This window comes from Pristiophorus japonicus, chromosome 7 (genome assembly GCF_044704955.1).
Source record: "Pristiophorus japonicus isolate sPriJap1 chromosome 7, sPriJap1.hap1, whole genome shotgun sequence".
In the NCBI taxonomy this organism is placed as follows: domain Eukaryota; kingdom Metazoa; phylum Chordata; class Chondrichthyes; family Pristiophoridae; genus Pristiophorus; species Pristiophorus japonicus.
Genome location: NC_091983.1, coordinates 16,172,215 through 16,185,267, shown reverse-complemented (window position 1 = coordinate 16,185,267; position 13,053 = coordinate 16,172,215). Strand labels below are relative to the sequence as shown.

General features: G+C 51.2%; 4 non-coding genes across 4 annotated transcripts; all 4 read right to left on the bottom strand.

Annotated features, from left to right (window-relative positions):
* Nucleotides 1-1,850: 1,850 nt before the first annotated feature.
* Nucleotides 1,851-1,922, bottom strand: trnam-cau (transfer RNA methionine (anticodon CAU)). The gene has a single exon. It is a non-coding gene; the product is annotated as a tRNA-Met (tRNA).
* Nucleotides 1,923-3,155: 1,233 nt separating this feature from the next.
* trnam-cau (transfer RNA methionine (anticodon CAU)) lies at nucleotides 3,156-3,227 on the bottom strand. Its single transcript has one exon. It is a non-coding gene; the product is annotated as a tRNA-Met (tRNA).
* Nucleotides 3,228-7,067: 3,840 nt separating this feature from the next.
* trnam-cau (transfer RNA methionine (anticodon CAU)) lies at nucleotides 7,068-7,139 on the bottom strand. The gene has a single exon. It is a non-coding gene; the product is annotated as a tRNA-Met (tRNA).
* A 5,146-nt stretch (nucleotides 7,140-12,285) lies between these two features.
* On the bottom strand, nucleotides 12,286-12,357 carry trnam-cau (transfer RNA methionine (anticodon CAU)). The gene has a single exon. It is a non-coding gene; the product is annotated as a tRNA-Met (tRNA).
* Between the last annotated feature and the right edge of the window lie 696 nt (nucleotides 12,358-13,053).

The following is a 13,053-nucleotide window of genomic DNA, read 5'->3' as shown; positions in this document are numbered from 1 at the left end:
TGGTATTTCCCCAGTGATTTGAGGTGATTGCTGTATATGGTCCATGTCTCTGAGCCACCCAGGAGGCCGGATATCACTACAGCCCTGTATACCATGAGCTTGGTGCCAGATTTGAAGGCCTGATCTTGGAACACTGTCTTCCTCCGGCGGCCGAAGGCCCAACAGCCTGTATCCTGCAATATTTACAGGACATCCTCTCTCGTCAACACTAACATTGTCCTTAACCAATACTGCCACCCCAACTGCTACCATTCATGTACACCCGATATCCAGCTATATTTACGGCCCACGCCTGCCCTTTGAGCCAGATCCCAATTATTGCCACAGCATCATATTCCGATTTGCTTGCAGATCAGCAAACTTATTTAGTAAAAGAAGAGGAAACAATAAGACTTTTAATATCAAGCTCATATTTTATGAGTGTGCTCTATCAGCCAAAGCTCCTCAAATTAATTGAAAGAGAATGATTTGAGAGATGCATCCTTGTCAAGGATGGGATTAGTTGCAGTGCAAGTGTTGGCTGCAACCACATTAAAAGTTGCCTTTAGCAGAGGATGCTTTCGATCCATCGACCTCTGGGTTATGGGCCCAGCACGCTTCCGCTGCGCCACTCTGCTGCTGGTGGTGGAAAAAATGAATTGCACCTCCTTGTGCTGGGACATGGCTGGCTGCGGTTGCGTGTCATTGACAGCTGCTCGAGTGAGCGGATTGGGCCGCGGGGTCACGTGGTGGATGGGCGTGATTAACCACTGCTCCAGTCATCACCAGAGGCAGTCCCTCGAAATCGAGGAAGACTTGCTTCCACTCTAAATGTGAGTTCTCAGGTGGCTGTTCAGTCCAATACGGGAATTACAGTCTCTGTCACAGCTGGGGCAGACAGTGGTTAAAGGAAAGGGTGGGTGGGGAGTCTGGTTTGCCGCATGCTCCTTCCGCTTCCTGCGCTTGTTTTCTGCATGTTCTCGGCGGCGAGACTCGAGGTGCTCAGCGCCCTCCCGGATGCTCTTCCTCCACTTAGGGCGCTCTTTGGCAAGAGATTCCCAGGTGTCGGTGGGGATGTTGCACTTTATCAAGGAGGCTTTGAGGATGTCCTTGAAACGTTCCCTCTTCCCACCTGCGGCTCACTTGCCGTGTAGGATTCCTAGTAGAGCGCTTGTTTTGGGAGTCTTGTGTTAAGAATGCGGACAATGTGGCCCGCCCAATGGAGCTGGTCGAGTGTGGTCAGTGCTTCGATGTTGGGGATGTTGGCTTGATCGAGAGCACTGACGTTGAAGCGTCTATCCTCCCAGGGGATTTGCAGGATGTTGTGGTATTTCTCCAGTGATTTGAGGTGATTGCTGTATATGGTCCATGTCTCTGAGCCACCCAGGAGGCCGGATATCACTACAGCCCTGTATACCATAAGCTTGGTGCCAGATTTGAAGGCCTGATCTTGGAACACTGTCTTCCTCCGGCGGCCGAAGGCCCAACAGCCTGTATCCTGCAATATTTACAGGACATCCTCTCTCGTCAACACTAACATTGTCCTTAACCAATACTGCCACCCCAACTGCTACCATTCATGTACACCCGATATCCAGCTATATTTACGGCCCACGCCTGCCCTTTGAGCCAGATCCCAGTTATTGCCACAGCATCATATTCCGATTTGCTTGCAGATCAGCAAAACTTATTTAGTAAAAGAAGAGGAAACAATAAGACTTTTAATATCAAGCTCATATTTTATGAGTGTGCTCTATCAGCCAAAGCTCCTCAAATTAATTGAAAGAGAATGATTTGAGAGATGCATCCTTGTCAAGGCTGGGATTAGTTGCAGTGCAAGTGTTGGCTGCAACCACATTAAAAGTTGCCTTTAGCAGAGGATGGTTTCGATCCATCGACCTCTGGGTTATGGGCCCAGCACGCTTCCGCTGCGCCACTCTGCTGCTGGTGCTGGAAATAATGAATTGCACCTCCTTGTGCTGGGACATGGCTGGCTGCGGTTGCGTGTGATTGACAGCTGCTCTAGTGAGCGGATTGGGCCGCGGGGTCACGTGGTGGATGGGCGTGATTAACCACTGCTCCAGTCATCACCAGAGGCAGTCCCTCGAAATCGAGGAAGACTTGCTTCCACTCTAAATGTGAGTTCTCAGGTGGCTGTTCAGTCCAATATGGGAATTACAGTCTCTGTCACAGCTGGGGAAGACAGTGGTTGAAGGAAAGGGTGGGTGGGAAGTCTGGTTTGCCGCACGCTCCTTCCGCTGCCTGCGCTTGTTTTCTGCATGTTCTCGGCGGCGAGACTCGAGGTGCTCAGCGCCCTCCCGGATGCTCTTCCTCCACTTAGGGCGCTCTTTGGCAAGAGATTCCCAGGTGTCGGTGGGGATGTTGCCCTTTATCAAGGAGGCTTTGAGGATGTCCTTGAAACGTTCCCTCTTCCCACCTGCGGCTCACTTGCCGTGTAGGATTCCTAGTAGAGCGCTTGTTTTGGGAGTCTTGTGTCGAGAATGCGGACAATGTGGCCCGCCCAATGGAGCTGGTCGAGTGTGGTCAGTGCTTCGATGCTGGGGATGTTGGCTTGATCGAGAGCACTGACGTTGAGGCGTCTATCCTCCCAGGGGATTTGCAGGATGTTGTGGTATTTCTCCAGTGATTTGAGGTGATTGCTGTATATGGTCCATGTCTCTGAGCCACCCAGGAGGCCGGATATCACTACAGCCCTGTATACCATGAGCTTGGTGCCAGATTTGAAGGCCTGATCTTGGAACACTGTCTTCCTCCGGCGGCCGAAGGCCCAACAGCCTGTATCCTGCAATATTTACAGGACATCCTCTCTCGTCAACACTAACATTGTCCTTAACCAATACTGCCACCCCAACTGCTACCATTCATGTACACCCGATATCCAGCTATATTTACGGCCCACGCCTGCCCTTTGAGCCAGATCCCAGTTATTGCCACAGCATCATATTCCGATTTGCTTGCAGATCAGCAAAACTTATTTAGTAAAAGAAGAGGAAACAATAAGACTTTTAATATCAAGCTCATATTTTATGAGTGTGCTCTATCAGCCAAAGCTCCTCAAATTAATTGAAAGAGAATGATTTTGGAGATGCATCCTTGTCAAGGCTGGGATGAGTTGCAGGGCAAGTGTTGGCTGCAACCACATTAAAAGTTGCCTTTAGCAGAGGATGGTTTCGATCCATCGACCTCTGGGTTATGGGCCCAGCACGCTTCCGCTGCGCCACTCTGCTGCTGGTGGTGGAAATAATGAATTGCACCTCCTTGTGCTGGGACATGGCTGGCTGCGGTTGCGTGTCATTGACAGCTGCTCGAGTGAGCGGATTGGGCCGCGGGTTCACGTGGTGGATGGGCGTGATTAACCACTGCTCCAGTCATCACCAGAGGCAGTCCCTCGAAATCGAGGAAGACTTGCTTCCACTCTAAATGTGAGTTCTCAGGTGGCTGTTCAGTCCAATACGGGAATTACAGTCTCTGTCACAGCTGGGGAAGACAGTGGTTGAAGGAAAGGGTGGGTGGGAAGTCTGGTTTGCCGCACGCTCCTTCCGCTGCCTGCGCTTGTTTTCTGCATGTTCTCGGCGGCGAGACTCGAGGTGCTCAGCGCCCTCCCGGATGCTCTTCCTCCATTTAGGGCGCTCATTGGCAAGAGATTCCCAGGTGTCGGTGGGGATGTTGCACTTTATCAAGGAGGCTTTGAGGATGTCCTTGAAACGTTCCCTCTTCCCACCTGCGGCTCACTTGCCGTGTAGGATTCCTAGTAGAGCGCTTGTTTTGGGAGTCTTGTGTTAAGAATGCGGACAATGTGGCCCGCCCAATGGAACTGGTCGAGTGTGGTCAGTGCTTCGATGCTGGGGATGTTGGCTTGATCGAGAGCACTGACGTTGAAGCGTCTATCCTCCCAGGGGATTTGCAGGATGTTGTGGTATTTCTCCAGTGATTTGAGGTGATTGCTGTGTATGGTCCATGTCTCTGAGCCACCCAGGAGGCCGGATATCACTACAGTCCTGTATACCATGAGCTTGGTGCCAGATTTGAAGGCCTGATCTTGGAACACTGTCTTCCTCCGGCGGCCGAAGGCCCAACAGCCTGTATCCTGCAATATTTACAGGACATCCTCTCTCGTCAACACTAACATTGTCCTTAACCAATACTGCCACCCCAACTGCTACCATTCATGTACACCCGATATCCAGCTATATTTACGGCCCACGCCTGCCCTTTGAGCCAGATCCCAATAATTGCCACAGCATCATATTCCGATTTGCTTGCAGATCAGCAAACTTATTTAGTAAAAGAAGAGGAAACAATAAGACTTTTAATATCAAGCTCATATTTTATGAGTGTGCTCTATCAGCCAAAGCTCCTCAAATTAATTGAAAGAGAATGATTTGAGAGATGCATCCTTGTCAAGGCTGGGATTAGTTGCAGTGCAAGTGTTGGCTGCAACCACATTAAAAGTTGCCTTTAGCAGAGGATGGATTCGATCCATCGACCTCTGGGTTATGGGCCCAGCACCCTTCCGCTGCGCCACTCTGCTGCTGGTGTTGGAACTGATGAATTGCACCTCCTTGTGCTGGGACATGGCTGGCTGCGGTTGCGTGTGATTGACAGCTGCTCTAGTGAGCGGATTGGGCCGCGGGGTCACGTGGTGGATGGGCGTGATTAACCACTGCTCCAGTCATCACCAGAGGCAGTCCCTCGAAATCGAGGAAGACTTGCTTCCACTCTAAATGTGAGTTCTCAGGTGGCTGTTCAGTCCAATACGGGAATTACAGTCTCTGTCACAGCTGGGGAAGACAGTGGTTGAAGGAAAGGGTGGGTGGGAAGTCTGGTTTGCCGCACGCTCCTTCCGCTGCCTGCGCTTGTTTTCTGCATGTTCTCGGCGGCGAGACTCGAGGTGCTCAGCGCCCTCCCGGATGCTCTTCCTCCATTTAGGGCGCTCTTTGGCAAGAGATTCCCAGGTGTCGGTGGGGATGTTGCACTTTATCAAGGAGGCTTTGAGGATGTCCTTGAAACGTTCCCTCTTCCCACCTGCGGCTCACTTGCCGTGTAGGATTCCTAGTAGAGCGCTTGTTTTGGGAGTCTTGTGTTAAGAATGCGGACAATGTGGCCCGCCCAATGGAACTGGTCGAGTGTGGTCAGTGCTTCGATGCTGGGGATGTTGGCTTGATCGAGAGCACTGACGTTGAAGCGTCTATCCTCCCAGGGGATTTGCAGGATGTTGTGGTATTTCTCCAGTGATTTGAGGTGATTGCTGTGTATGGTCCATGTCTCTGAGCCACCCAGGAGGCCGGATATCACTACAGCCCTGTATACCATGAGCTTGGTGCCAGATTTGAAGGCCTGATCTTGGAACACTGTCTTCCTCCGGCGGCCGAAGGCCCAACAGCCTGTATCCTGCAATATTTACAGGACATCCTCTCTCGTCAACACTAACATTGTCCTTAACCAATACTGCCACCCCAACTGCTACCATTCATGTACACCCGATATCCAGCTATATTTACGGCCCACGCCTGCCCTTTGAGCCAGATCCCAATAATTGCCACAGCATCATATTCCGATTTGCTTGCAGATCAGCAAACTTATTTAGTAAAAGAAGAGGAAACAATAAGACTTTTAATATCAAGCTCATATTTTATGAGTGTGCTCTATCAGCCAAAGCTCCTCAAATTAATTGAAAGAGAATGATTTGAGAGATGCATCCTTGTCAAGGCTGGGATTAGTTGCAGTGCAAGTGTTGGCTGCAACCACATTAAAAGTTGCCTTTAGCAGAGGATGGTTTCGATCCATCGACCTCTGGGTTATGGGTCCAGCACGCTTCCGCTGCGCCACTCTGCTGCTGGTGGTGGAAATAATGAATTGCACCTCCTTGTGCTGGGACATGGCTGGCTGCGGTTGCGTGTGATTGACAGCTGCTCTAGTGAGCGGATTGGGCCGCGAGGTCACGTGGTGGATGGGCATGATGAACCACTGCTCCAGTCATCACCAGAGGCAGTCCCTCGAAATCGAGGAAGACTTGCTTCCACTCTAAATGTGAGTTCTCAGGTGGCTGTTCAGTCCAATACGGGAATTACAGTCTCTGTCACAGCTGGGGAAGACAGTGGTTGAAGGAAAGGGTGGGTGGGAAGTCTGGTTTGCCGCACGCTCCTTCCGCTGCCTGCGCTTGTTTTCTGCATGTTCTCGGCGGCGAGACTCGAGGTGCTCAGCGCCCTCCCGGATGCTCTTCCTCCACTTAGGGCGCTCTTTGGCAAGAGATTCCCAGGTGTCGGTGGGGATGTTGCACTTTATCAAGGAGGCTTTGAGGATGTCCTTGAAACGTTCCCTCTTCCCACCTGCGGCTCACTTGCCGTGTAGGATTCCTAGTAGAGCGCTTGTTTTGGGAGTCTTGTGTTAAGAATGCGGACAATGTGGCCCGCCCAATGGAACTGGTCGAGTGTGGTCAGTGCTTCGATGCTGGGGATGTTGGCTTGATCGAGAGCACTGACGTTGAAGCGTCTATCCTCCCAGGGGATTTGCAGGATGTTGTGGTATTTCTCCAGTGATTTGAGGTGATTGCTGTGTATGGTCCATGTCTCTGAGCCACCCAGGAGGCCGGATATCACTACAGCCCTGTATACCATGAGCTTGGTGCCAGATTTGAAGGCCTGATCTTGGAACACTGTCTTCCTCCGGCGGCCGAAGGCCCAACAGCCTGTATCCTGCAATATTTACAGGACATCCTCTCTCGTCAACACTAACATTGTCCTTAACCAACACTGCCACCCCAACTGCTACCATTCATGTACACCCGATATCCAGCTATATTTACGGCCCACGCCTGCCCTTTGAGCCAGATCCCAGTTATTGCCACAGCATCATATTCCGATTTGCTTGCAGATCAGCAAACTTATTTAGTAAAAGAAGAGGAAACAATAAGACTTTTAATATCAAGCTCATATTTTATGAGTGTGCTCTATCAGCCAAAGCTCCTCAAATTAATTGAAAGAGAATGATTTGAGAGATGCATCCTTGTCAAGGCTGGGATTAGTTGCAGTGCAAGTGTTGGCTGCAACCACATTAAAAGTTGCCTTTAGCAGAGGATGGTTTCGATCCATCGACCTCTGGGTTATGGGCCCAGCACGCTTCCGCTGCGCCACTCTGCTGCTGGTGCTGGAAAAAATGAATTGCACCTCCTTGTGCTGGGACATGGCTGGCTGCGGTTGCGTGTGATTGACAGCTGCTCTAGTGAGCGGATTGGGCCGCGGGGTCACGTGGTGGATGGGCGTGATTAACCACTGCTCCAGTCATCACCAGAGGCAGTCCCTCGAAATCGAGGAAGACTTGCTTCCACTCTAAATGTGAGTTCTCAGGTGGCTGTTCAGTCCAATACGGGAATTACAGTCTCTGTCTCAGCTGGGGCAGACAGTGGTTGAAGGAAAGGGTGGGTGGGAAGTCTGGTTTGCCGCACGCTCCTTCCGCTGCCTGCGCTTGTTTTCTGCATGTTCTCGGCGGCGAGACTCGAGGTGCTCAGCGCCCTCCCGGATGCTCTTCCTCCACTTAGGGCGCTCTTTGGCAAGAGATTCCCAGGTGTCGGTGGGGATGTTGCCCTTTATCAAGGAGGCTTTGAGGATGTCCTTGAAACGTTCCCTCTTCCCACCTGCGGCTCACTTGCCGTGTAGGATTCCTAGTAGAGCGCTTGTTTTGGGAGTCTTGTGTCGAGAATGCGGACAATGTGGCCCGCCCAATGGAGCTGGTCGAGTGTGGTCAGTGCTTCGATGCTGGGGATGTTGGCTTGATCGAGAGCACTGACGTTGAAGCGTCTATCCTCCCAGGGGATTTGCAGGATGTTGTGGTATTTCTCCAGTGATTTGAGGTGATTGCTGTATATGGTCCATGTCTCTGAGCCACCCAGGAGGCCGGATATCACTACAGCCCTGTATACCATGAGCTTGGTGCCAGATTTGAAGGCCTGATCTTGGAACACTGTCTTCCTCCGGCGGCCGAAGGCCCAACAGCCTGTATCCTGCAATATTTACAGGACATCCTCTCTCGTCAACACTAACATTGTCCTTAACCAATACTGCCACCCCAACTGCTACCATTCATGTACACCCGATATCCAGCTATATTTACGGCCCACGCCTGCCCTTTGAGCCAGATCCCAGTTATTGCCACAGCATCATATTCCGATTTGCTTGCAGATCAGCAAAACTTATTTAGTAAAAGAAGAGGAAACAATAAGACTTTTAATATCAAGCTCATATTTTATGAGTGTGCTCTATCAGCCAAAGCTCCTCAAATTAATTGAAAGAGAATGATTTTGGAGATGCATCCTTGTCAAGGCTGGGATTAGTTGCAGTGCAAGTGTTGGCTGCAACCACATTAAAAATTGCCTTTAGCAGAGGATGGTTTCGATCCATCGACTTCTGGGTTATGGGCCCAGCACGCTTCTGCTGCGCCACTCTGCTGTTGGTGGTGGAAATAATGAATTGCACCTCCTTGTGCTGGGACATGGCTGGCTGCGGTTGCGTGTGATTGACAGCTGCTCTAGTGAGCGGATTGGGCCGCGGGGTCACGTGGTGGATGGGCGTGATTAACCACTGCTCCAGTCATCACCAGAGGCAGTCCCTCGAAATCGAGGAAGACTTGCTTCCACTCTAAATGTGAGTTCTCAGGTGGCTGTTCAGTCCAATACGGGAATTACAGTCTCTGTCACAGCTGGGGAAGACAGTGGTTGAAGGAAAGGGTGGGTGGGAAGTCTGGTTTGCCGCACGCTCCTTCCGCTGCCTGCGCTTGTTTTCTGCATGTTCTCGGCGGCGAGACTCGAGGTGCTCAGCGCCCTCCCGGATGCTCTTCCTCCACTTAGGGCGCTCTTTGGCAAGAGATTCCCAGGTGTCGGTGGGGATGTTGCCCTTTATCAAGGAGGCTTTGAGGATGTCCTTGAAACGTTCCCTCTTCCCACCTGCGGCTCACTTGCCGTGTAGGATTCCTAGTAGAGCGCTTGTTTTGGGAGTCTTGTGTTAAGAATGCGGACAATGTGGCCCGCCCAATGGAGCTGGTCGAGTGTGGTCAGTGCTTCGATGCTGGGGATGTTGGCTTGATCGAGAGCACTGACGTTGAAGCGTCTATCCTCCCAGGGGATTTGCAGGATGTTGTGGTATTTCTCCAGTGATTTGAGGTGATTGCTGTATATGGTCCATGTCTCTGAGCCACCCAGGAGGCCGGATATCACTACAGCCCTGTATACCATGAGCTTGGTGCCAGATTTGAAGGCCTGATCTTGGAACACTGTCTTCCTCCGGCGGCCGAAGGCCCAACAGCCTGTATCCTGCAATATTTACAGGACATCCTCTCTCGTCAACACTAACATTGTCCTTAACCAATACTGCCACCCCAACTGCTACCATTCATGTACACCCGATATCCAGCTATATTTACGGCCCACGCCTGCCCTTTGAGCCAGATCCCAATTATTGCCACAGCATCATATTCCGATTTGCTTGCAGATCAGCAAACTTATTTAGTAAAAGAAGAGGAAACAATAAGACTTTTAATATCAAGCTCATATTTTATGAGTGTGCTCTATCAGCCAAAGCTCCTCAAATTAATTGAAAGAGAATGATTTTAGAGATGCATCCTTGTCAAGGCTGGGATTAGTTGCAGTGCAAGTGTTGGCTGCAACCACATTAAAAGTTGCCTTTAGCAGAGGATGGTTTCGATCCATCGACCTCTGTGTTATGGGCCCAGCACGCTTCCGCTGTGCCACTCTGCTGCTGGTGTTGGAACTGATGAATTGCACCTCCTTGTGCTGGGACATGGCTGGTTGCGGTTGCGTGTGATTGACAGCTGCTCTAGTGAGCGGATTGGGCCGCGAGGTCACGTGGTGGATGGGCGTGATGAACCACTGCTCCAGTCATCACCAGAGGCAGTCCCTCGAAATCGAGGAAGACTTGCTTCCACTCTAAATGTGAGTTCTCAGGTGGCTGTTCAGTCCAATACGGGAATTACAGTCTCTGTCACAGCTGGGGAAGACAGTGGTTGAAGGAAAGGGTGGGTGGGAAGTCTGGTTTGCCGCACGCTCCTTCCGCTGCCTGCGCTTGTTTTCTGCATGTTCTCGGCGGCGAGACTCGAGGTGCTCAGCGCCCTCCCGGATGCTCTTCCTCCACTTAGGGCGCTCTTTGGCAAGAGATTCCCAGGTGTCGGTGGGGATGTTGCCCTTTATCAAGGAGGCTTTGAGGATGTCCTTGAAACGTTCCCTCTTCCCACCTGCGGCTCACTTGCCGTGTAGGATTCCTAGTAGAGCGCTTGTTTTGGGAGTCTTGTGTTAAGAATGCGGACAATGTGGCCCGCCCAATGGAGCTGGTCGAGTGTGGTCAGTGCTTCGATGCTGGGGATGTTGGCTTGATCGAGAGCACTGACGTTGAAGCGTCTATCCTCCCAGGGGATTTGCAGGATGTTGTGGTATTTCTCCAGCGATTTGAGGTGATTGCTGTATATGGTCCATGTCTCTGAGCCACCCAGGAGGCCGGATATCACTACAGCCCTGTATACCATGAGCTTGGTGCCAGATTTGAAGGCCTGATCTTGGAACACTGTCTTCCTCCGGCGGCCGAAGGCCCAACAGCCTGTATCCTGCAATATTTACAGGACATCCTCTCTCGTCAACACTAACATTGTCCTTAACCAATACTGCCACCCCAACTGCTACCATTCATGTACACCCGATATCCAGCTATATTTACGGCCCACGCCTGCCCTTTGAGCCAGATCCCAGTTATTGCCACAGCATCATATTCCGATTTGCTTGCAGATCAGCAAAACTTATTTAGTAAAAGAAGAGGAAACAATAAGACTTTTAATATCAAGCTCATATTTTATGAGTGTGCTCTATCAGCCAAAGCTCCTCAAATTAATTGAAAGAGAATGATTTTGGAGATGCATCCTTGTCAAGGCTGGGATTAGTTGCAGTGCAAGTGTTGGCTGCAACCACATTAAAAATTGCCTTTAGCAGAGGATGGTTTCGATCCATCGACTTCTGGGTTATGGGCCCAGCACGCTTCCGCTGCGCCACTCTGCTGTTGGTGGTGGAAATAATGAATTGCACCTCCTTGTGCTGGGACATGGCTGGCTGCGGTTGCGTGTGATTGACAGCTGCTCTAGTGAGCGGATTGGGCCGCGGGGTCACGTGGTGGATGGGCGTGATTAACCACTGCTCCAGTCATCACCAGAGGCAGTCCCTCGAAATCGAGGAAGACTTGCTTCCACTCTAAAAGTGAGTTCTCAGGTGGCTGTTCAGTCCAATACGGGAATTACAGTCTCTGTCACAGCTGGGGAAGACAGTGGTTGAAGGAAAGGGTGGGTGGGAAGTCTGGTTTGCCGCACGCTCCTTCCGCTGCCTGCGCTTGTTTTCTGCATGTTCTCGGCGGCGAGACTCGAGGTGCTCAGCGCCCTCCCGGATGCTCTTCCTCCACTTAGGGCGCTCTTTGGCAAGAGATTCCCAGGTGTCGGTGGGGATGTTGCCCTTTATCAAGGAGGCTTTGAGGATGTCCTTGAAACGTTCCCTCTTCCCACCTGCGGCTCACTTGCCGTGTAGGATTCCTAGTAGAGCGCTTGTTTTGGGAGTCTTGTGTTAAGAATGCGGACAATGTGGCCCGCCCAATGGAGCTGGTCGAGTGTGGTCAGTGCTTCGATGCTGGGGATGTTGGCTTGATCGAGAGCACTGACGTTGAAGCGTCTATCCTCCCAGGGGATTTGCAGGATGTTGTGGTATTTCTCCAGTGATTTGAGGTGATTGCTGTATATGGTCCATGTCTCTGAGCCACCCAGGAGGCCGGATATCACTACAGCCCTGTATACCATGAGCTTGGTGCCAGATTTGAAGGCCTGATCTTGGAACACTGTCTTCCTCCGGCGGCCGAAGGCCCAACAGCCTGTATCCTGCAATATTTACAGGACATCCTCTCTCGTCAACACTAACATTGTCCTTAACCAATACTGCCACCCCAACTGCTACCATTCATGTACACCCGATATCCAGCTATATTTACGGCCCACGCCTGCCCTTTGAGCCAGATCCCAATAATTGCCACAGCATCATATTCCGATTTGCTTGCAGATCAGCAAACTTATTTAGTAAAAGAAGAGGAAACAATAAGACTTTTAATATCAAGCTCATATTTTATGAGTGTGCTCTATCAGCCAAAGCTCCTCAAATTAATTGAAAGAGAATGATTTGAGAGATGCATCCTTGTCAAGGCTGGGATTAGTTGCAGTGCAAGTGTTGGCTGCAACCACATTAAAAGTTGCCTTTAGCAGAGGATGGTTTCGATCCATCGACCTCTGGGTTATGGGCCCAGCACGCTTCCGCTGCGCCACTCTGCTGCTGGTGTTGGAACTGATGAATTGCACCTCCTTGTGCTTGGACATGGCTGGCTGCGGTTGCGTGTGATTGACAGCTGCTCTAGTGAGCGGATTGGGCCGCGGGGTCACGTGGTGGATGGGCGTGATTAACCACTGCTCCAGTCATCACCAGAGGCAGTCCCTCGAAATCGAGGAAGACTTGCTTCCACTCTAAATGTGAGTTCTCAGGTGGCTGTTCAGTCCAATACGGGAATTACAGTCTCTGTCACAGCTGGGGAAGACAGTGGTTGAAGGAAAGGGTGGGTGGGAAGTCTGGTTTGCCGCACGCTCCTTCCGCTGCCTGCGCTTGTTTTCTGCATGTTCTCGGCGGCGAGACTCGAGGTGCTCAGCGCCCTCCCGGATGCTCTTCCTCCACTTAGGGCGCTCTTTGGCAAGAGATTCCCAGGTGTCGGTGGGGATGTTGCCCTTTATCAAGGAGGCTTTGAGGATGTCCTTGAAACGTTCCCTCTTCCCACCTGCGGCTCACTTGCCGTGTAGGATTCCTAGTAGAGCGCTTGTTTTGGGAGTCTTGTGTTAAGAATGCGGACAATGTGGCCCGCCCAATGGAGCTGGTCGAGTGTGGTCAGTGCTTCGATGCTGGGGATGTTGGCTTGATCGAGAGCACTGACGTTGAAGCGTCTATCCTCCCAGGGGATTTGCAGGATGTTGTGGTATTTC